General features: G+C 39.1%; 1 pseudogene; it reads left to right on the plus strand.

The window, feature by feature from the left end:
* The first annotated feature begins 20021 nt into the window (after positions 1–20021).
* On the plus strand, positions 20022–23559 carry LOC149239448 (pentatricopeptide repeat-containing protein At2g13600 pseudogene; annotated as a pseudogene).
* The last annotated feature ends 227 nt before the right edge of the window (positions 23560–23786 follow it).

The raw sequence follows: 23786 nt of genomic DNA on the forward strand, positions 1-23786 counted from the left end.
CTTGTACTTGAGCCTCCTTTTCTTGTATGATGATGTCCTTTATGGTTTCTTCGTCCTAAGCCTCTAAGTCAATGATTTCCACTCCATGATGAGTATAATGCTGCTCCGGCTCATCATGCTCTGTCAAGTCAAAGTCTCTTTCCTCCTCATAATCAAAACTCTCCTCCGACATCTTTTCCTTCCCTTTGTGCAGTTGCTGCACCTGTACCTGATGTGCTAATGAAGAAGGCAAAGCCCCTTCCACATCTTGCGGAGATATCATTTGCCTATGGGTTGATGAAGAAGGAAAAGCCCCTTCCACATCCCGTGGAGCAAACACTTGCCTATCGGCTGCAAAAAATCTCCTTGTGCCCCTCTGATATGTCATGAAGGTCCTAGGCACCTCAATAGTTCTAATCTCTTGGGCCTCCTCATCTGTTTTCACCTGAGCAATGCTAGAAGGTCCCCCTGCTTCTTGAGACACTGGTGGAGGAATTTGAGGACCCCTGAAGATGTCATGAGCAATAAATGTCTCCCAAGAGATGTTGAGGAGACTGAGATGATGAAGCACAATGATCTTGATTAGGGAGTAATGATAGAGACTACTCATCTTCTGAGGGTATGGCTTCTTCTGCACAAAAAGAGCCACCTTCTCAATATTCCTGAACAAGAAATAAGGAAGGTTTAACATCCTCACGTTGGTAAAATGCATGAGGAGCCTGATGTGATAGGTGTATAGCCTCGAAAATCTGCCCTCACAAGTGAAATATTTCATGATGATTTTCATCATGGGGACATACTTGTCTTCAAGAAATCTGAAAGGAAAAAGTCTCTTTACCTCATTTCTATACCAGGGTTTGATATAAGGCTCATAATAGTGTTCATCCAGGTGATGGGCCTTATACCATGTCTCCCCTACATTCAGAATCCTGGTTGCATCTGAAATGATGGAGGGTGAGACTATGAATGTTACCCCAACAATAGTCACCTTATTGTTCTGAAGATGAGCTACAAAAAGTTTGGTGAGCTCCGGGTGGTATTGAACTCTCTCTAACTGCTCACATAACTCATAACAGCCAAGATATCTGAAACATGTGACAACCAACTAAGGGGCCTACAATTCTATAAGGTTTGATGGCTCTTCTCTGATAGTTTTGCCTCCCTTGTGTGGTTTTCTTTGCTGCCTAGCTCTATCTGTTGAAGTGTCATTGCCTGTGTTTTCCTCCTCCTCATAGTCTTCGTCCTCTTTGTCTATGTTTGCAATTGAGGTTGTATGAAGGGAATGAGTGAAAGTGTTTTTGGAGTGAGGGGATGGGATATGAGCTTATGGGCTAGAAAATGAATGGAGTAGGAATGATAAAAATGAAAGGGAGGGCTTGTCTTATTTGAAAAATTTCCCTTTCGGAAGAGGGATCAAAGGGATAGGGATGTTATGGAATGGGGATAAAGGGATAAGGGGATAGGGAAATAGGGATAGGGAAAGAGTTTAGGGTTGTAGTGATAGGTGGTAGGAGGAACAATGGAGGTTTAGGGTTCTAGGCATAATTAGGGGAAAATTTAGATTAGAAGTTAAATTGCAAATCAATCAATCTAGTATGGAGGACCACTTACTTGTATGCAAGTAGGAGAGAGAAAATTTGAAGTTTCTTGGAGTTTAGAGGGCTTTCTGACCCTTCTGCCCAACGTGTAGCGCTGGTGCACAGACGCGCAACGACACCCTAGAAGCGCAATGCAATGTAAAATAACACTGCGGAATTTGCCAGACGCACAGTGCCGGGCCTCAACGCGCATCGCCAAGTCCTCAATGTGCAACACCAACCTACCTGCCTAAAACACGTAGCACTAGTCTGCCAATGCACAACGCCACTCCTCCACTGCTCCAGACACGCAACGCCACCCTATAGAAGTGCAGCGCCAACTCTTCTTCGCCCAAAACTCGCTCAAGCTTTCCTCTTGTTCTCACTTTTTGACTCCTTGCTCGCCAAATGAGAATAATGAACTTGAAAATGAAATGTGAGAGCTTAAATAGGAGTAGATTTTGATTTTTCACTTGAAAAACCCACTTTCTAATGTTTCTTGTCCTTCTTCAAAACTCTGTTTTTAATGCCTTTTGCTTCTTTGTGTCTTTTCAAGTGGATAATGCTCAACTTGAACTGATTTTTGCAGTGTTTCTTTGTCTTGCAGCAAGGAGAGATGCTCTGGTGCAGCTGGGATCATTTATTACATATAGTGACTTAAAATTACATAAGAAATACAAATAAACTCAAAATACTATGTTTTCACCTCAAAAACATGTTTTTGAGGTGAAAATTACATTAGGTTAAAAGATAAATATATAGTGATTATGACCTACAAGCCATCATGCTTGACTTATTTATCATCCTCATACCCTTACTGACCTTTATTTACATTTTTAAATCATGCTCTTGACCTTGGTGATGAAACCCTAAGACCTAACGAAAACATGCCCTATGACCTAATGAAAGCATGATTGCAAATTGACCATGAAACCATAACTAAAGACAACCTGAAGAAGGGTCAGAAAGTATATTCTATGAGGGAGAAATTTATATTTTTTGAAGAGAAGACAACCATCAGTGGATTAGTTTGACATGACCTAATGAAATGATGTAAAAAATTCATTATGGGACCCCTAAATTAAAAATGCAAAGAGTAAATTTTGATCCCTGATGGAAGTATGCAGATACTGACACTAACATTGGCCTTATTGGGGATGGAAGCTCCTTGGAGGTGTCAAGAACACTGTAGACCAAGTGCCTCATCCATTGGGAAATATGGTCAAAACAAAAAGTGAAAAATGACTCAATACAAAATGAAAACTGACTCACAACCAAACTGACTCTAAACTTGACTATAAACCAAATCAACCAAACTTGACACTAATCATTCAAACTTTATAGCCTTCACTTCGGGCCCCAAGCTCAAATGACAGTGTACTTGAAACCTTGCAAGGAAAATCAAACTGGTATATACAATGAAGGTGAAGTAACTTCAGGGAACAACCTCAAAAGTAGTAGTGCTTCAAGAGCCTACCATTCACTGGCCCTCTTGAACATTCCTGACCATCCATTTCCTTTAACAAAAATGCATTCTGTCCTCGATAAGCTGAGATTTTATACGGTCCTTTCCATAAATTGTCAAACTTACCATGCTTTCCCTTTTCCTCATTTCGTGCATCCCTCCGCAGCACTACATTTTCCAGCTGATACTTTTCTGCTTTGGTTTTGTGGTCATAAATCTTCTTTATCTTCTCTTACAACCGGAAAGTGTTTTGGGAAACCTCTTCCCTTGTTTGCTGAAGGTGAATCATTTGATTAATTCTGCGATGAATATCATCCTCTTCGCTACCAGCTTCCTATAATAATCTCATGACCGGGACTGCAAGTGATGTAGGAAATACTATATCAGTACCATAAACCAACTCAAAAGGTGACATACCTATGGATTTCTTGCTGCTCACTCTATCAGCCCACAAGGCATTAATAATCTTTCGATGCCAACTCTTCTTGTTTGCCTCCAACATTTTCTTGATAATGTTCACCAAGGAGTTATTTGATGACTCGACCAATCCATTGCCCTGTGGGTAGTATGTCATGGAATGACCCAATATAATATTGTACTTGTTGTAAAACTCCACCATCTTCTCGAACTTAAATGATGTTGCATTATCTGTTATAATCTTATGAGGGAAACCAAAATGAGACAAGATATTAGATTCTAAAAATTGGATAATTACCATTTCCATGGCTTGCCTTGTCAAAATGGCCTCAATCTATTTGGTGAAGTAATCAGTAGCTGTCAAAATCCATATGTGTTGTGCTAATGATGTAGGATGGATTTCCCCTATGAAATCAAGTCCCCACTGCTGGAAAGGTGCATTTACTTCAACTGGCTTCAAAGGAATAGGAAGCAACTTCCTTTTTCCTTGAAAAACTTGGCATTCATGGCAGCCCATAATTGTCTTATATAAATTTGAAAACAAATTTGGTTAATAATATCCTGCTCTCAACACTTTGTTAGCTATTGTTTTCCAAAACAAATGACTACCACAATCACCTCTATGAAAATCATTCATTACCTATTGAGCTTCATCTTCAACCAAACAATTAAGAAGAACTCCTCCCGGATCTTTCCAATAGAGAGAACTATTTAAAATGTAGAATTTTGCATACTTTAGTTTCAGTGATCTACCTTTACTTCTTAACATTCCAAGAGGTGGCAAAAGATGCTGAAGAACATAAACTATATCATAATAGCAAGGTTATTTGAGAAAAAATTCTAATACTTGAATGAGTGAGCCACCATCTTCGTCCTCTGACATTGTTGTAATAAGATTTATGTCTAGAGCATGCAGATTTGATTCAGCCATCAGTTTTGCCAAGCCTTGTCCTTTGATCAATTTGGTGGGTTTAATCTCAAGATCACATTCCAACATTGCTATTATCCACTTACCTCTTCTTCCCTCTGAATCAGTTTGCATGAGAACATCCTTGACTGCTGCATTAGGAACATATGTTATAGTATGTGAATGCAAAATGTACACTCTGAAATCTTTCAATGCTTTTATAAGAGCCAACACTTGTTTTTCAATGATATTGAACCACAGGGCAGCGTCTCGAATAGTCCTACTAAAAAAAGCAATGGGTTGCTCCACATGATCCCTCTTTTGCATCAATACCGCAGCCATGATGTGCTCGGATGCAAATGAAAATATAATAAAATCATGAGTATAATCAAGACTAATCAAGACTGGGGCTGCGGTCAAAGAAAAATTTACCAAGTTGAACGACTTCATGGCATCCTCAGTCCATTTCACAGTGCTGTCCTTTTTCAACATATTATTATTTCACGTAAATGTTCAACCAAATTTGGTATAAATCTGTGTAAGAAATTCATCTTACCATTGAAAGCCTAAATCTCCTTTTTGTTGAGTGGGAATTCTATATGCTGAATTGCCTCCACCCTTGAAGGATCAATGCGAATGCCATCTTTAGAAATTATATGACCAAGGAGCTTACCCTCGTCCATGGCAAAAAGACTATTTTTTGAGTTTAGAGAAATCTTGAGCATCCTACATTTCTGAAAGACAATCGTTAAGTGGTGCAAATGTTCATCATCGAAACCAGAAAATAACATCAAATCATCTAAATAAACTACCAAGAAAACATCCTTCTCATTAGCAAAAGCTATGTCCATCGCTTGCTGAAAAGTGACTCCAGAATTCTTCAATCCAAATGGCATTTTGGCATACTAAAAAGTTCCCCAAGGTGTTGTGAAGGCAGTTTTGTCTTGGTCTTTTTCATGCACCAAGATCTGATTATAGCCTGAGTAACCATCTAGTAGTGACATCCGTGATGCTCCACCTACTCTTTGCAGAATATGATCCATCTTAGGAAGAGGGTAATCATCCTTTAAGGACACTTTATTAAGGTTCCAGAAATCTATGCACAACCTTATCTCTCTGATCTTCTTTTGTACTAGGACCAAATTTGAAATCCAATCAGAAAATCTAATTGGAACAATGATGTCAGCTTTAAACAATCTATTTACCTCTTTCTCAATGGATGGAAGCATCTTTGGATTGATTCTTCTCAACTTCTGTCTAAAAGGTTTTTGATCTAGCTTGATAGGAATAGTATGCTGAATGATGTCCTTGTCATACACTTTCAAATTTGAATAATCCCATGCAAAAACATCAGAAAATTCAAAAAGTAATCTAACATACTTAGCCTTTACTTCGGGAGACAATGCCTTTGATAACTTTACAAGCTTGGGCTTGTCAATTGTTCCAAGATTTACATCTTCAACTCCTTTGTCCGTAGGAACCAAGCTCGATTTTCCTACTACATCAACTTGATCAAAAAGATCCTCTAAAGGTATGAGACCTCTAGGAATAATATTGTCCTTCAACTGTAAAACCTCCATCTGATTTACCTCAATCTCTTGTTCATCGGAATCACAAACATCATCAATAGAAGCATTCTTAAACTTTCCTTCATTTTGCAAAAAGGCATTAATTTCATTATCATCCCAAAACACTTGCCAATACCTCAAATTATCAGGAACAACAGGCCTATGTTTGACATGAATTTCAAATTTGTTGCTAGAATTCATTGGAATCTTCAAATTGTTGGCCGTAGTGGTGAGTGAATCTGCAATGATGTTTTGAGTCTGGGGTACTGCTATCAAGGTATATTCAGGAAACATCCTCAAAATATCCAGAACTACATTTTTGTATGCTCTCATCCGCGGATGTTTTGCTAGATATTTTCCTTTTACTTGTTTAATCACCAGCTCTGAATCAACATAAACTAAAATCCTTTTCGCATCCAATTTCTTCAAAACTTTAAGACCTGTAATCAAAGCCTCATACTCCGTTTCATTATTAGAGCAATCAAAAGCTAACTTGTAGGAACATACTCTAACATTACTTGGGACTTTGGCAGGTTGGAAAGTAGGGCTTCGAATCCAAATTCCAATACCAGCACCGTCCTTACTCACAGCGCCATCGAAGTCCATGCTCTAAAAGGCCGACTTCATCTTCTAGATGCTGAGATTATGTTTCCTTATCTACCCTACCTTTGCTGATTACTTCATTTTTCTGCTCTTCACTAACCTTTTGTTGTTGTGTAGGTTGCTCAAAAGAACTTGCTATTTTTCTTTTTCTTGATTAAGAACTGCTCTAAAATTCTCGGAAATTTCTAGTACATCATCTACTTCGACAAGCTGAATATCTACACCATTCAATCCACTATCAGAGTACAAAACAAAGGACTCTAAATCAATATGTACAACATTTATCGGATGATTCACAGGATTCTCTTTACTAGTGATCATATACTTCATTTTATTTTCCCTATACAACTTCCTCAATTGACCGAAAACAGGGATGGTAGCATAAGAGTAGTCAAGTTGTAAAGTGCCTTTAAGTTTATCACCCCACGATCTAGATAAGAGCATACCAAATCAAGGCAGTATGTCAACAACTACCACATCCATCAAGACATTTTTGGCTGGGATTTGATCTAAGGAAACCACCAAATCTTTGATGAGACCAATGCAATGAACTCTACCGGTGTCAAAGGAGTACAAATCATGATATTTCTGGGTGATATCCAGGCCCAAATTTTCCATAATGGATTTAGGCATCAAATTATGAGAAGCTCTGGAATCTAACATAGCATTATGGAGAATGTACTCATGCAATCTAAGACTCAGATAAAAGGGAGGGGCTTCACTATCTCCAGGCTGACCTTCTATGGCTGGACCAAAAATGAGTTTAGGATGATCATCTTCGACATTCACCATGTCTAAAAAAGGATCTATTTGCAATATTCTAGATACATGGTGTTTATAATTGCTATTCTTAACAATCTCAGTCAAAGGAATGGACACTTTTAATTTAGCAATTTCACTTTCTAAATTAAAGGATGAAACTTTTTCTACCTCTTTGACACCAATGCCCTTCTTATCTACTTGCTCTTTTGCTGCACTATCTTTTTGCTGATTGTTCTTCTCGTTTGCAGTGATACTTGTTGATGGTACTTTGTTGGGATTCGAATCAGAAAGCTCTTTCCCTTTCTTCTGAGTGTTTGAGGAATCATTCTTGGATTGAACATCTTTTCTTTTCTGAATGGGATTGGCCTGTACATCTCTACTCCTCAAAGAATACTACCTCTACTGTGCAGTCAAATCATTCATATAACCACGCTGATAATCATCAGATTCAGCCTCCAAAGCCACATCATTTGCTAAGATGTAATCCTCATCCCTTTGGCTATCTGGAACTTCCGCATATTCTTCATATTCGGTTAGAAATATAGGCATGCCATCAGCAGTGAAAAAGTGATTTGTTTCAATTACCGGATCTTCGTCATCTTCTTCTTCCATTCCTTGAACATAATTCTGTTGTAAGGGAGTTCTGATCTACTGTTGTTGTGCTGGTTACTCTAGTGGCTTTTGTTCTCTCTGCTTGATTCGGAATTGGGGCTACTATTGTCCTCTAAAATTTGGATTCCGGATTGGTGGTTCAGGTCTATCTGTGATGGTTAACTGGTCAACCATCCTATTCATTGTTCGAATCAATGTATCTATCTTTACATCTGAAGTAGATGCTTCTTCTTTTATGGTCACTCTTTTCTTAGATCTCATTCTTGCTCTTTTGGATAGCAAGTTTGCTTCTATACTCACAACATTCTTTTGCATGTCTTCTAGTGTGGTAGGATCACGTTCCCACAACTGATATGCCATATTAGCGTCAAAATCGTCTGGAAACTTAAGCAAAGCCAATCCCTCTGGTGGTTTAATGTTGGCTGGAATAGCATTGTATACTACATTAAAACTCACACAATAGTCTTGCACACTTTCGCTGACATTTCTCTTGATGTTCTCATACTCGAACAAAATCTGAAGTGGATCCTTCTTCACCTTCCACTGATCCAGGAATTGCGTATAGAGAATTGGTAAAGTGGTGATAGAAGTTGTTGGTAAAGCTCTGAACCATTTTCAAACTTCACCTCCAAAGCTTTGTACAAACAATCTCATCGACACGTCTTCAATCTCTACTTCATCGAGGTCAAAGAAATCATTCATTTTATCAACATGGTGCTGAGCTGTAATGGTTTGAGTGGCATCAAATAAAGGTATCTTGGTTTGATAATCAGCGGGCATGGCACCAATATTCTAAGATAAAACAAGGGGTGCATATCGGGCAACCATAACTCGAGGTGGATTTAAAGCAAGGATTGGGCTACTAGGAGTTGATACAGTAGTTGATGGAGAACTGGGAGTAATAGGTGATTGATGGGGAATGATAGGTTGATAGGGAAGTGAAGGTATAAATGGAGGTGGGGAATGAGCTTCAGAAGTTGAAGGGAATAATGATGAACTAAGGGTAGTGGACACCAGTTCATAAAGCTTAGGGATTTTAGCAGTAGTGAGGGATGATTGAGGGGAATTTAGGATATACTCATGAATTGACCGGTTTGCCTTTTGGACTTCGAGATTTGCAATAAAATAAGAAGCTAAGAAGAGCATGTGAAAACCATGGATCCTTCCTAAACTGCAGAAAACATGAAATGGTGAATGTTTTCCCAAAGGAGAGCACTAATGCAATGAATTCTACCTATCAACTTGAAAGCATTCACTTAGAAGCAATGAAATGATTAACGAAGTATACAAAACAAATTGACATATGATCACAAAAGAAGAAACTGTACTAAAACTCCATATCACATGGATCCCATAAAAATAGTAGCAATTCTTATTAATCTCTTGCTAAACTGCTACAAAATGGTGTACAATCAAAGTCTGAGCATCCAGCTGAGTCCAACCCTTTACAATGAGAAAGAAGAAGAAGATATAGATGTGAATTCAACCTCCTCCCATCCTCAGGGGTTGAATCCCTAAGATGAGGAGCTAATCTAAACAACACTGAACAAGAAACAGGAATATAGGCATCTCAACAACTTGCCTCTAAAAGTGAAAAACTTATTCATTTGAGCTCAAACTGACTTCTAAAGCAATGAATCTACCCTCTATTACTATTTATCTATCATAGTTACATGCCAAGTCATCATTTACAAAGGTAAATCATCCTCCGTGAGAGAAAATCCATGAACACAGTCAAAAACTGGAAAAATAGGGACCCTATGCAAAATCTGCGCTACGCGCAGTGCCACTGGCCCAACATGCAGCGCCACATTTAGGTCCCATTTGGAGGCCTTCCCGGCATCCAAATTGAGATCATGATAGCTCATTGGAAAGGTCTTCAAGTCTACTTTCCAAAAAAACCTAAAATTTATGCATTTGAAGCTCATTTGACCCCTCAAAACTTGATTCTCCCAAGACTGCTTCTATGTGTCCAAAAAGTGGCAGAAAGGTCATTTTTAAGGTGTTTTTTGACCTTTTGGTGGACCAGTTCTACCCCAAAAACTTTGAAAATCTCTAGGGTACATGTCCTCATTGCTCTGAATCCAAAAATGCAAACCATTTCTGCATTGGGTGCCCCTAGGGAAAGTGCAATGCCAGTGGCGTTGCGCATTTAGGCAATTTTCCTGTGTGTAAAATTTCAAAATTTGCAAGTGAAAAAAAATCTTCCAAACTTTCCCAAAATTGGTGAGAAGCACCATAATCAAGTGTCCTAATGAGCCAAGGAAGCTTCACCAAGCAACCTAAGCCTATCCTCCTCCATTTTTCCTTTCAAAGCCTGCCTAAGCCTAGCTTTCATCTTTTTGATCCTCGTGTTGCAAATCTTGTTTTGGCCCTGTAATGATAGGCCATGTTTTGATCATCTGATTGTCTCTATTGGCCTTTTGTAGCAACTTCTCAAGGTGCAAGCTGACTCTCTCAAGCGAAGTCTCTCTATCATCTTCAATCTCCTTCTAAATAGGAGTCAAAGTGACTTGTGTCTCTTTGCCACTTTGTCATTTTACCTTGAGCAGTTCTAGCTCCATGAGGACTTGCTTGTCACTCAACTACTTGTTTTCTTGTTCCAAATATGTGATGACATACTTGGCCCTCTCCAAATTGTCCATCAGAGCTTGTACTTGAGCCTCCTTTTCTTGTATGATGATGTCCTTTATGGTTTCTTCGTCTTGAGCCTCTAAGTCAATCATTTCCACTCCATGATGAGTATAATGCTGCTTCAGCTCATCATGCTCTATCAAGTCAAAGTCTCTTTCCTCCTCATCATCAAAACTCTCCTCTGGCATATTTTCCTTCCCTTTGTGCAGTTGTTGCACCTATACCTGTCGTGCTGATGGAGAAGGCAAAGCCCCTTCCACATCCTGTGGAGCTAGAATTTGCCTATGGATTGATGAAGAAGGCAAAGCCTCTTCCACATCCCGTGGAGAAAACACTTGCCTATCGGCTGCAAACAATCTCCTTGTGCCCCTCTGATATGTCATGAAGGTCCTGGGCACCTCAGTAGTTTTAATCTCTTGGGCCTCCTCATCTGTTTTCACCTGAGCAATGCTAGAAGGTCCCCCTATTTCTTGAGACACTGGTGGAGGAATTTGAGGACCCTTGAAGAGGTCATGAGCAATAAATGTCTCCCAAGAGATGTTGAGGAGATTAAGATGATGAAGAACAATGATCTTGATCAGGGAGTAATGATAGAGACTGCTCATCTGCTGAGGGTATGGCTTCTTCTGCACAAAATGAGCCATCTTCTCAATATTCCTGAATAAGAAATAAGGAAGGTTTAACATCCTCACCCTGGTAAAATGCATGAGGAGCCTGATGTGATAGGTGTACAACTTAGAAAATCTACCCTCACAAGTGAAATATTTCACGATGATTTTCATCATAGGTACATACTTGTCTTCAAGAAATCTGAAAGGAAAAATTCTCTTCACCTCATTTCTGTACCGGGGTTTGATATAAGGCTCATAATAGTGTTCATCTATGTCCTGGGCCTTGTACCACTTCTCCCCTACATTCGGAATCTTGGTTGCATCTGAAATGATGGAGGGTGAGACTGTGAATGTTACCCCAGCAAGAGTCACCTTGTTGTTCTGAAGATGAGCTACAAAAAGTCTGGTGAGCTTCGGGTGGTATTGAACTCTCTCTACCTGCTCACAGAACTCATAGCAGCCAAGATATTTGAAACATGTGATAGCCAACTGAGAGGCCTGCAATTCTCTAAGGTTTGATGGCTCTTCTATGATAATTTTGCCTCCCTTGTGTGGTTTTCTCTACTGCCTAGCTCTTTCTATTGAAGTGTCACTGCCTGTGTTTTCCTCTTCCTCATAGTCTCAGTCCTCTTTGTCCATGTTTGCAATTGAGGTTGTATGAAGGGAATGAGTGAAAGTGTTTTAGGAGTGAGGGGATGGGATATGAGTTTATGGGCTAGAAAATGAATGAGGGAGTAGGAATGATTAAAATGAAAGAGAGGGCTTGTCTTATTTGAGAAATTTCCCTTTGGGAAGAAGGATCAAAAGGGATATGGATGTTATGGAATAGGGATAAAGGGATAAAGGGATAAGGGGATAAGGAAATAGGGATAGGGAAAGAGTTTAGGGTTGTAGTGATAGGTGATAGGAGGAACAATGGAGGTTTATGGTTTTAGGCATAATTAGGGGAAAATTTTAGGGTTTAGGCACTTTCCATAGGAAAATTTTGCTTAGAAGTTAAATTGAAAACCAATCAATGTAATATGGAGGACCACTTACTTGTATGCAGGTAGGAGAGGGAAAATTTGAAGTTTCTTGGAGTTTAGAGGGCTTTCTGACCCTTATGCCCAACGTGTAGCACCAATGCACAGACGCGCAGTGCCACCCTAGAAGCGCAGCGTAGTGTAAAATAACACTGCGGAATTTGCCAAACACGTAGTGTCGGGATTCAATGCACAGCGCTAACCTGCCTGCCTGAAATGTGCAGTGCCAGTCTACCAACGCGTAGCGCCACTCCTCCACTACTCCCGATGTGCAGCGCCAACTCTTCTTCGCCCAAAACTCGCTCAAGCTTTCCTCTTATTCTCACTTTTTAACCCCTAGTGATTATGACCTACAAGCCATCATGCTTGACTTATTTATCATCCTCATACCCTTGCTGAAATTAATTTACATTTTTAAATCATGCTCTTGACCTTGGTGATGAAACCCTAAGACCTAATGAAAACATGTCTTGTGATCTAATGAAAGCATGATTTCAAATTGACCATGAAACCATAACTGAAGACAACCTGAAGAAGGGTTAGAAAGTATATTCTATGGGGGAGAAATTTAGATTTTCTGAAGAGAAGATAACCATCAGTGGATTAGTTTGACATGCCCTGATGAAATGATGTAAAAAATTCAGTATGGGGCCCCTAAATTGAAAATGCAAAGAGAAAATTTTGATCCTTGATGGAAGTATGTAGATAATAACACTAATAGGTCGGAAAGGAGAGAAAGGAAATCTTGGGCCAAAAGTTTCAGTATCGATAAATGGAGAATGAGGTGTCTTTGTTTCTTTGGTAATGTCTTCAATGTTGATTAACCCAGGAGGTAATTCAGCTGTTACTATCAACTTCCTTCGAGGCGAAGGTGGCTGAGAAGTAGGAGCTAAAATAGCCGAAGGTAATTCAGGTTGAGAATGTTCAGATTCGGGATGTTCTACATTTGGTTCGGTAAGTTCAGTGTCGGAAACTTCACTAGTGTCAGATTCTATATGAACTACTTCAGTAATCTCTGGATCATGGTGAACTAAACTTGATTCTAATTCCTGTCTTGGATTCAATTCAATTTCTACTGTCTCAAACTGTAAAATTGTTGATGTTTCACGTTCATCTGAGGCTCTTGATCCTATTGACTTTGACCTTTCTGTTTTTATGTTTTCTAACTAACTTGGTGTGTATTCAGGAGGTTGACCTCGCATTCTACGTGAGTGTCTTGGTGATTTAGCCAGGATTAAAATTTATCACAAATTTAAACAAATTTCACAATCAAATCCTAAGGTCTCTATAAAGTAAAAACAAATAATTAACACACGCTAAAAAATCTAAAGATTCAAACCATCCAAACAAGATTTTCACAATGAAATCACTAGTTGCTAATGAAATCCAATGTCGCGGAAATTAAAGTGAAAAGTGGCTTTAGATATGAGCAAGTGGAACCAATTACACTAACAACTTGCTTAATGAAATGATCTGGTACAAGTAACTTCACTTATGCCATATTGAGTGAAGATTACCCTCCAAAAATTCCAAGTGAATCTATTCAATTTCTGTTCCAGGTACAGCAGGACCTTCCCTCTATTGTCACCTCGAGCAAGAGCCCTAGGATTATGGTCAAGAAGGTTACCAACTACAACAATTCTACCGGGGGGACAGCCGTAGATCAGATGTACACACAAGGGCAAAGTAACAAATCTCAGTCCCCTTGAAAGCTCCTTAACATGGTTAATTGGAGGTTTTGATCCGAATGGAAAATGGCATCAACCCATAGTATTCATCCACCCATGTTATTCATCCATCCATGGAATTTACCCATGGTATTGTAAGTGGTATCCACCCATGGTATTGTAAATAACTTCCACCCATGGTATTCATTCACCCATGGAATTGACTCGTGGTATTGTGACATCCACCCATGGTATTCATTCACCCATGGAATTGACCCGTGGTATTGTAACTAAAAAATACTATAAGTAACAAGTCACCTTTTGTAAAAGGACAGATTGTCCACCACAATGTAGTCCTTACAGTTATTATCTGTTTTAACAAAAAAAATCTTTGTGTTTTTGTTTACTAGGCATTCTACTCTTTTTCTTTTGGAATTTCAATTTTTCAGATCTTGGGGGCCTCCCCCCAAGATCCAGATCAGTGGTATCGAAGAAGGTTACAATTCCATGGGAATGAGGATTTCATGCATATTTTAGTTTCATATTTTTGCACCAATATTCAACAAAATTCTGGCACGCGCTACAACCTCCACAGAGCACTTTCTTGGGCCAAGCAGGAAGAATTTTTCTTTTTTCATTTTTGTGCAGGATTTTGTTTTTTGGGCGGTGAGTTTGCAGATCAGATCTGAAAAATTTGGTGCAATATTTACAAAAACAAATAATAGATATGGATTCCTTGCGAAAAAAATACCAAAATTCAAGAAAAAAAATCGGTCGAATCGAAGTCTAGATGAGCAAGATATCGTTGATTTAAAATCAGCTATGTTGTAGAATTTTTTTTCTGATGAAAACTGGTGGATGATGACTCTCCTATCATTTTTTGAAGTTTTTTGTATGCATAATTTTAGAAAAAGGATTGTAGATCTGAGCTCCTCTTGAAAAATCACCTAATTTCAAAAAAAAATGGGTCAAATCGGAGTTCGGATGTGGGAGATATTGTTGATTTAAAATCAACTATTTTTTCAGAACTTTTGTGGCGGCGGAAAAATTTTAGCGCGAATATGAGATTCTCAAGTGTCCAGATAAAGATTTCCAACATATGGGAAGATGAAAAATGGTCGTCTTGCTTCCAAAAACAGGTTATAATAATTATTCTGAGTTATATTGACCGAGTTATGTCCATTTTAATTCTAGAGTAGCATTCGGAGCGGGTTGTCATTGGAGACATGCCCTCCCACCCCAGGCTATGTAGGCACCTGCTACTTCATCAACAACCAATATCATGGTTATGGGTCAACCGCACAAAATCCTTGTCATCGAAGTCCATTTGCTAGGCCGCACACTGTTAGTATCACAGTTGGTCACAAGAATTATAGGGTATCTCTATCCTCGGATCTTCATTTTTCATGGTTATGGGTCATCCACAAACCCACACTTCATCGAAGTCCATTTGCTAGGCTGCACACTGTCAGTATCACAGTTGGTCACAAGCATTACAGGGTATCTCTATCCTCGGATCTTCATTCATCATGGTTATAGGTCATCCACAAACCCACACTTCATCGAAGTCCATTTGCTAGGCTACACACTGTCAGTATCACAGTTGGTCACAAGCATTACAGGGTATCTCTATCCTCGGATCTTCGTTCATCATGGTTATGGGTTAACCACATAAAACCCTTCTCTTCAGTGGCTCTTCATATTCAACAAAGGCTTCGTAGGAGGGAACTTCACGCAATGGGGATCATTGCTTCTAAAAGAGGGAGGAACAATCCAAATGGATAATGGCATCAACCCATGGTATTCATCCACCCATGTTATTCATCCATCCATGGAATTTACCCATGGTATTGTAAGTGGCATCCACCCATGGTATTGTAAGTAACATCCACCCATGGTATTCATTCACCCATGGTATTTGCCCATGGTATTGTGACATCCACCCATGGTATTCATTCACCCATGGAATTGACCTGTGGTATTGTGACATCCACCCATGATATTCATTCACCCATAGAATTGACCCGTGGTATTGTGACATCCGCCCATGGTATTCATTCACCTATGGAACTAACCCATGGTATTGTAACTGAAAAATACTATAAGTAACAAGTCACATTTTGTAAAAAGACAGATTGTCCAACACAATGTAGTCCTCACAGTTATTATCTGTTTTAATAAAAAAAATATTTATGGTTTTATTTACTGGGCATTCTACTCTTTTTCTTCTGGAATTTCAATTTTTCAGATCTTGGGGGCCTCCCCCCAAGATCCAAATCAGGTTTACTTTCAAGTGACCCTAAGTACCTTTCGACATGATTGTAATACATGCAAATAACTCTACCATAACCAATGAAGTGGGTACAATCACTTTACCAAATCTGATATGATCTCATGCTGGACTACTTTGTAAGGGGAGCTTCCCAGAGCAAAACTGAAATAACTGGATTTATCTCCCTATCACAAGATTCTAGTGTTTGTTTGCAGCTTTGGAAAGTTTACTCATTTTCCTATTCCAAATCCCTACACTTAATCTACTGTAGGTGGTAACGAGCCCTAAGAATAAAAATTTCTAGATTGATTTTAATTAGCATTGTTTTCAATGGTTGTTATTACACAAAGGTAATGAATGTGAAACTTGATGAAATTATGACCTGACGCAATCCTAATGCAATAAAAAATGATGATATGATTTTTTCTGTTTCAATGAAAATCTATCTAAGGTAGGGAAAAAAAATCACTTTTTCAACTGAAATATAAATAGAAACTCAAAATCCCATTATGACCTTTTCCCTAAAATGCAACTAATCAATTTCAAATCACCTGAATATTGAAAACAATTTCAAAACTTCACTTTGCCCAATAATACAAGTAAACAAAAAATATCGCTCTTCATACAAGCACTCAAAAATTCGAACAATACAACAAGAAACCAATGATGACTAAAAATGAACTTTTTCCCTAATAGAATGCTACCAGTTTGCTTGCAGTGACTAATTCAGTTCATGAACACTTCCAGCAAATAGACAAAACATGATTTTTCTTTCCAAAACTAGCATATGAAGTATTTTCATAAACTAAACCTAATCTTGTAAATCGTTCACTTTGGCATTCAAATAAACTTTTGCAAAAGAGTAATCTGAACTTAAAACTTGATTTAATTGACAGAAGAAAGATAGATAGTCAATTCAACAGGATTAACAAATATTTCTCTTGATAGGTCAATTGTTCATATGGCAAGACTCAACCCTAGTTTGCAAAACAAGACCAAACACAAGCAAAAGACCAAAAAACATTCAATTAGGCTAACAAATACTCACATGTGCAAATCAACGGGAAAAAACAAAAAATCTTGGATTTGACGAGGAAACGAGTGAGTTTCAAAAGTTCCAGGCATGTGCGCAGTTTCTGGAGTAAACTAGTTTGCATGCGCTTAGTTTCCAAAGGTTAAGTGTGCATATATGCACACTATGCCTAAAGTAAAATTGCGTATAGCAAGGAAATTCAAGAAAAAATAAAAATAAACCAAATTCAACTCAAAATCTAGATTTCTAAACTTTCCAGGCACTCAAATAAGGTTTATGCAGGAGGTTGAAAAGATAAAACAAGGACAAAGACAGATATTGAAACACTCCCCAGCAGAGTCGCCAATTTGTTATGTGGACAAATCCCTCTTGCGGACAAGAGCGATCTCCCTAGACTTCTAAGAAGACCTAGTAACAAACACATAGTAATTGCTACCTTTCTCTAAGTTATGATCATTTGAAAGAAAATATAATGAAAGAGGCCTCTTACGAAGTCCCTCAAATCTTTCAATCACTCACCCTTTGATGTTCCAAATGTTCTCTCACGGCTCTCAACAACATCTCTACAATCTTTTGGAAGAGATCTGCAAAGACGGAGACAAACAAGAGATCAAAGCATACACCATATAATCAAAAAGACAAATGGATTAATTAACCGATTAAACGTGTGAACTGATCAATTCTGCAACCAAAACTCATGTAGGTGATCAAGGAGTCCTACAAATTAAATCAATGGAGATATAACTGAGAAATAACAATTGCTTATATTCATAAAACTGGAGAGAAAATCCTTACAACCATGCCTTGATGTAGCAAGCCCTTTCTGTAATCTCCAACCCTCTCCCTTGCAAGACAAGCCTTCCAACCTAATCTCAACAACATAAACCTACTTCCAACCCTCCTTTCCCAAACCTCAGACTTGTAATGGCTTTATAGGCCAAGGATGAGAATTTATGGATCCATTCTCCAAGGGATGAGATCTACTATTAGTGGGATAAGGGTACCACAAAAGAAGGGGACTTACTCCATAATGAGAGGGATAAACACTGAATAGGCACTCATTCAAAGCTTGTTGGTTGGGATAGATGCTACCAACAATGTTTCTAGAATTTACTTTTTGATTTATCTACTTCAAGTCATGTTCGCAGGTCATAGTGGAAGATAGTGCGTACTTCTGCGAGCTCTATCGCAATCTATGCCGGTGCCACTGAACATATTCGCTCTGACACCACATTGTGTCACTCAGCATACTCCTCACATATCGTCTCTTATTAGTCTCTTTGCTTCACATCCCTTCCTTGTGTGTTGAAGACACCAACACGTTCCATGAGATCAAGGGTTGTATGGGCTTGTCCTTTACTCAAGAGGCCCATACACAACTTCAATGCTTGCACCAGCAAATCGTTAAACTCAATCAGGGAATTGGTAGCATAATAGATGAAGTAGCCTGGATTCAATAACTTCCCAAGAAGCTCCTCCTCAGACCTTTAAATCTGTGTTCACTCCTTCATTTAAGTCATTATTTACATTTTCACATTATTTACATGAATTACAATTCATAGTGACATTTACAAGAGGGGTAACGAAAAGGGTTGTCATGGAAACTTCCCTCCTAACTATTTAAACTCTAACCTCTCAACCTTAAACAATATAATATTATCATGTAAGATAATTTGATATATGGATTTAGCCATCCTAAAAATACATATAGATGTAATAATGGTGTAGAATTGACCATCCTAAAGGCCCATATAAACTTAGAAATAATGAAGGAGTTTAGGAATTAAAGGCTTTTTTGAAAATTTCTATACATCATTTAGATAGGTTTTGTAGAGCTCCTTGCAAATATCTTTACTAATATGTTGGTGCATGAATTAAAAAACTCATAAGGGAAGTGTCATGGACCTAAGAGTCTTACTAGAGTTCTTCTTTTCATCATCTTCGGTCTTGAGACACTTCATTGCATTAGCCATAGTGGCTTGACCAACCTATGCTTACTACAACAAGATTATGACTCTTCACTTAAGGTTTGCTCATAAGTTTTCCTTAAGCTACAATTTTATGTTAGATGCACAACTAACTCTGACACAACCAAGTTCGCCCAACAATAGGCGCACATCCAACCATAGCCTTAGAATTTCAACACTTAACCAACAAATAGTAAAACAAGGAACATAACATTCATCCAAGTGATGCAATCACAACACACAAATATAGGTGACACCTAAGGCAAATGCCTTTATTTATAAGAAGAATCTTACAATATACAAGAGAGGAGTGTAATCAACTACCTATAACTCACTTACATATTATAATTACACAATGCAAAACTGCCTACAAATGTTAATCCAATCCTTATCTTCTTCTTCTTCTCACTCAACTAATGTATCTTGCCTTATTGTAACAACCCTTAACTTTGCACAAACTGCAAAAAAAAATCTTTTACATTACCTATGCCGCCTCTTCTATGCCTTAGTACAGTTGAAGCATTGTCTTTTCATAGAAGACTTACTTTGCATTTGCAAACTTCTTCCTTTAAGGTAGACACAAATACCATCTATCAACTTTGCTTCCTTTAATATTAAATATGGGTTTGGAGGTTACTCGAGTATCCAAGACATCCTGACTTGGGAGTTGTCTATAATGCAACTTTTTGAGATTCCGGTGACGGAATCCGGCGGAAGAAATTGAGATGAAATTATGATTTGTTGCAATTAAAATGGTTTTTTAACTGCATATTCGGATTCAGCACCCTGAAAAACCCCTGGGACGCTTTCATTGTGCATAAAGTAGTTATCAAACTTGGATTTCAATAAATTACTGCCGGATTTTCACCGGAAAAAATCGCCGGAAAAGCTTTCAAAAAGTCGCGTTAAAGACTACGGCTCCTGACTTGTATATAATGGTAACATGGAACACGAACGCAAGATGGAACGATTCACCATTTTGTCTATTGATTGGGCAGTGAACTTCTGGGTTTACAACCTTCCGCAGTAACCCTCCACTCTAGTGATCGCATAGTCAACTTCTAGGTTTAAAGCCTTCTGCAGCAACCTTCCGCACCCACCCAGGTGCCCACTACCATCCGCAGGCAGAGGCTTCACAGATACCTTTCTATATCCATGTCTGCCAATTAGATACACAAAAGTGTCCTGCGAGCTGCATAGGGTATTTGAGAACCTAATAGGTGTATCTGTTGGAACATGAATGAGAATCAACCATGCACCAAATCGGATGATGTGTTCCAAATTCTGCAGAACTTGAATTTTGAATCCGAAGGATGGAAATGCACCTAGACCACAACCAAAACCAGCTATGGCATTGGCATACAGACACCTCCTCTGCATCAAGAAAACACTGTTGTTGCACATTCCCCTGCTTCACCTCGATCTCAGGGATAACTTGTGCCAAAGCGCCATTTCTACCAGCCCTGCATCTCATACTAGTATTTTCCAACCACATGGAAGCCAAACTCATGGCTCTGGCTTTGGCATGAGTGGAAATGCCGGCAGATTGAATAACCTCAGGCGATTGAAAGAAGCCCTTCAGCCATTGCATTTTATGGACGACGTAGATTCCTCTACCTATGCTTCTCTCTTGCAGGGCTGTCTCAACAACAAGGCGCTGTTAGAGGGGAAACTAGTCCATGCCCACATCATTCAGATTGGATTTGTCCCCAGCGTCCTTGTGCAAACCAATATGGTAACCATGTATGCCAAATGCGGCAGTCTCAAAGATGGTCGCCGAGCTTTGCAGGAAATGGGTGAGCAGAACGTGGTCTCATGGACTGCCATGATTGCAGCTTACTCCAGGCATGGCTCTAGTGAGGAGGCCTTGAGGCTTTTTCACCAAATGCAACAGCGGGGCATCCAACCCAATCAATTCACTTTTGCCAGCATTCTCCCAGCGTGTGCTCACTTGGCATTTCTGAAGCATGGGAAAGAGATGCACAGGCAGATAATTGCCAGTGGAATTCAGTCTAATATCTTCGTGGCCTGTGCTCTTCTAGACATGTATATCAAATGCGACAGTCTAGAGAATGCACACAGAGTGTTTGAAAAAATGACTGAACTGAACGTGGTGGCTTGTAATGCAATGATTGCAGGGTATGCACAGAGTGGGTGGGTTCATGAAGCCTTGAAGCTCTTTGAAAGTATGCATGAACGGAATATTGTCTCATGGACTGTGATGATTGCTTCTTTTGCAAGACATGGTTATGATGATGAAGCGCTGAGACTGTTTTGCCAAATGGAAAGAATGGGAACCCAACCAGATGACATGGCTTTCACTAGCGTTCTTCCAGCTTGTGCCAACTTGAAATCCTTGTTTCATGGAATGGTTGTCCATGACCATGTAATTAGAAGTGGGTATCGATTTAATGTCTTCGTGCAGAGTGCCCTTCTAGATATGTATGTCAAATGTGGAAACTTGGAAGAAGCACGCAAAGTGTTTGATAGAATGCCTACCCGAACTGTGGTGTCATGGAATGCAATGATTGCAGGATATGCTCAGAATGGGGATGTTGACCAGGCTCTGAACCTATTTCAGAAAATGCCTGTACGAGATGTGATTTCATGGAATGCGATGATTGCAGGCTATGTACAGAATGGGTATGTGGACACAGCCTTGGAACTTTTTCAGAAAATGCCCGAACAAAATGTGGTCTCATGGACTGCAATGATTGCAGGATATGCACAAAATGGGCGAGTCGCTGAAGCTTGGGAGCTCTTTCAAAAGATACCTGAACAACACGTGGTTTCATGGAATGCAATTATTGCAGGTTATTCACAGAATGGGCAATTTCATGAGGCTAGAAAGCTCTTTCAACAGATGCAACTGACAGTTTTAAAGCCCAACTCAGTCACCTACACCACTATTCTCCCTGCATGTGCCAACTTGGCTGCTCTAGAGCATGGCAAAGAAATCCACAAAGACATAATTCGAAGTGGATTAGAGTCTGACATTGTTGTGGAGAATTCCCTTGTGGACATGTATGCAAAATGTGGATGCTTGAGGGACGCCCGAAAAGTCTTTGACAACATGCTTGGACGAAATGTAATTTCATGGAGTGCAATGATTATAGGATATGCCATGCATGGCTGTGGCAAAGAGGCCCTCCAACTTTTTGAACAAATGCAACACACTGGAACGCTGCCAAATCATATCACCTTCCTTGGTGTTCTCTCTGCTTGCTGCCACGCAGGTCTGGTGTATGATGGCTGGCAATACTTTAATAGCATGACCCAAAATTATTCCATTGCCCCTGTTATGGAACACTATTGCTGCATGGTTGACCTTTTTGGACGTGCAGGGTTCTTGAATGAAGCGCAAGAATTTATCACTAGAATGCCAACAAGGCCTGATGCTGCCATATGGGGAACTTTGCTCAGTGCATGTAGACTCCATACAAATGTAGAGATTGGAGAACATGCAGCACAACACCTCCTTAAGCTGGATCCTAAAAATGCTGCTAATTATGTACTACTTTCAAATATATATGCGATGGCAGGCATGTGGGAGAATGCTGAAAAGGTCAGAAAAATGATGAGAGACAGAAAAATAGAGAAAATTCCAGGATGCAGCTGGATTGAAATCGATAATAAGGTACACAGTTTCCTCGTCGGTGAGAAATTGCATGCCCAAACACACCAGATTTATGGAAAGTTCGAGACATTATCTAGGCAAACAAAGGACGTGGGAAGATACGTGCCCAACACAAACTTGTCACTACATGATGTTGAGGAAGAGCAAATGAAGAATATCCTCTGCCACCACAGTGAAAACCTAGCTTTGCCTTTAGGCTTATCAAGACATAACTGGGGGTATCTATCAGGATTGTCAAGAACCATGGGTGTGTAGTAGGGCTGCCACTCTGCTGTAAGTATAATTGCATGCAAAATCACTGTCAACGATGGCAGATTTAACCATGGAAGTGTTGTTTTGGAAATTGCTGGTGATGCTAAGTAACTAGACTTAAACATGAGATTGCAAAAAATCAGCTTCGTTATTATCAGGGTATAGTGTTGGGAAATCCAGAAAACTATTAACAGCTTATGGAAATCAACATCTTCATAGCACGTCTAATTGGATTATCACAAATTTAGCCAAAGGCTTGTGGATTGATTATCACAAATTTGGCCTGTAGATTGAGGGTGGATGGGTTGACTTTTAAGACACTCTATGCCAAAAGGTGAACAGTTGAAATACCTTGTGGGTGTTTAACTTTAACCCATAAAATAAAAGTAACCCATAGAATAAAAATATTGGATCATCACAAACTTAAAGTTCAAATAAGAAACGCTAAACATTGGATATGGGTTCTACTCTGCACCTTATTTTCCTTGAATTATTTTTTGCGCGGTCTACTGATCTTAGACGATTATACAACACTACACAAATCATGGATGCGGCCAGAATCGGCATAGGATTCTGGTGCATGAGCTGCAGCCCATCCTGAAAGTAGGACTCAGGAAATCGGAATCCTAAGTCCAGTTTTGTTTGTAAATATATATTTAAATTTAGATTTCATATGGAATAAAAATGGAAATGAATTCTGAATTAAAGCATATCAACTGTTTAGATTTCATGTTCATATTCCGGAATGAGTTTCATCAACAGTAAATAGAAAATGTTACTACGCCCATTGACAACTAGCAG

Source organism: Pinus tabuliformis, chromosome 8, assembly GCF_031772625.1.
Source record: "Pinus tabuliformis cultivar Carrire ecotype Pingquan chromosome 8, CPIR1, whole genome shotgun sequence".
Classification (NCBI taxonomy): domain Eukaryota; kingdom Viridiplantae; phylum Streptophyta; class Pinopsida; order Pinales; family Pinaceae; genus Pinus; species Pinus tabuliformis.